This window comes from Octopus bimaculoides, chromosome 2 (genome assembly GCF_001194135.2).
Source record: "Octopus bimaculoides isolate UCB-OBI-ISO-001 chromosome 2, ASM119413v2, whole genome shotgun sequence".
NCBI classification, from domain to species: domain Eukaryota; kingdom Metazoa; phylum Mollusca; class Cephalopoda; order Octopoda; family Octopodidae; genus Octopus; species Octopus bimaculoides.
In genome coordinates, this window is record NC_068982.1 from 183,712,275 (window position 1) to 183,714,412 (window position 2,138).

Below are 2,138 nucleotides of genomic sequence, written 5' to 3' on the forward strand. Positions count from 1 at the left end.
GAGGAGGAGGAGGAGGAGGAGGAGACTGATAACGCCTTTACACTTTTCGATGTTACTCTCGCGTGCGTTTGTTGTTTCGGAGCGGGTAAATGTTGTTGCGGTGATGGGATTGTTATGGTTGGTGTACGTTGTGTTGTTGATAACTATAGCGTTGACAGCCATAATGATGATGTCATATGGGAAGTGCAGTGGCTGTGAGGGTGCTTTTCCAACTGCAGAGCCAAGGAGGGAAGTACAGTGCCCTTAGCCTTCCTTTCTTTTCTTTTTTACTTTTCCTTTTTCAGGATTTCCGATTTATCCTTAAATGGAAAACCAGGAATTCTTGCAACTCAATGAACTCCACCGGTAGCAGTCAAGGACCACTTAACCGGGCGACGTATTTACCCAAGAACTCTGAACATGATGTAACTTAGCGGTTTGGCAAAAAGAGAATAATAGAATAAGGACCAGGCCTTAAAAAAGTAAGTACTGCGGTCGATTCGTTCGACTAAGTAATCATTCGGGGTGGTGCCCCAGCATGGCCGCCGTCTAATGACTAGAACAAGTAAAATAATAATAAAAGAAAAAACAAACAGAACAATAATTGCTACGAAACGTCTTGCCTGCTGCTCAAACATGTCCACCAGTCCACCACCCTCGACGACTGCTCCTGTATTTTATCGCCAACGAAAGGAGCAAGCGTGAAGTTGACCTCGGTTGAATTTGAGCCTAGAGCGCTGAGAGCCGGAACAAAGACTGTAAGGTACCGTGTCCTACGTCCTGAAACCACTGCGCCTTACGCTCTGACACCACCGCCAACACCACTGCCTCAACGATGACTACTGCAACTGGTACATCATTGCTGCCATCACTACTACAACTACTACTACAACAACAACTACTACTACTACTACTACTACTACTACTACTACTACTACTACGAGCCTTACCCTCCTAATTATCATTACAGTCACATATAACAGTAGCAGATGTAGTATTACTACCACCACAACCACCGCTATCGCTATCATCCCCCCCCCAACATAAGCACCAGAATCATCACAACCAGCATCATCATCCTCATTATTAATTTCATAAACACCACCAAAATCACTTCAGTATTTCGCTTGTGACGACTCACCTGAACGACTTTGCCAATTCGCCGATATATGGTTGCCGTAGTGGTATTGATTCTAATATTGGTATTAGCGAAAGCTGCTGTCTTGCTCATGGCTGTTTTTTAGGTGTTGTTGATGTGTATCACCCGTCTTTACCCTCACCGAATAAATCTACTGGTGTCGAAGTCACAGAAAATCAGAGAAGCTACAGAGTTAAGCTTCAGCTCTGTATGAACTAAAGTTGGTCTCTGATAGAATAAAATAATCAATAGAATGGTCCTTTCACTGATTACGTATTGTGACTTCAAATTTCATATGCAGAAAAATCTCCGGATAATCAACAAACGATAAAATAGAACCACTCAACGCGAATATCTGTAACAATTTCGTGAAATGTCTATCCCACGACGTTCGGAACTTCGAGTATTGCACGTTGGGATGAAAAGTTATAGTAAGTGGCATAACGTGTTACATACTGACATTCATTATTAGAGTTGAGTTGTTTACTCTTTAAATCGTTCAGAATATGCCATCGGTTTGTTTGAAGTGAAGGATCGAGCAATCTCGTTAGCCTAAATACCCTAAGCACATAGTAAAAGAAATTTGTCACAATAGATATAGATCAATACTGAGACGATAGTTGAGATGTTCTCACACGGACGCACGTGAGATACCCATAGGAAAATTTAATTAACACAGCCAATAACTCCGGTTTCAAAAGGTCTAACATCATTATCCTAAATATTGCAAATATCTTAGATTTTGTCCTAATGTTATACAACCATATACTCCTTTTACTCTTTTACTCTTTTACTTGTTTCAGTAATTTGACTGCGGCCATGCTGGAGCACCGCCTTTAGTCGAGCAAATCGACTCCAGGACTTATTCTTTGTAAGCCTAGTACTTATTCTATCGGTCTCTTTTGCTGAACCGCTAAGTTACGGGGACGTAAACACACCAGCATCGGCTGTCAAGCGATGTTGGGGGGACAAACACAGACACATACATACATATATATATATATATATATATATATATATA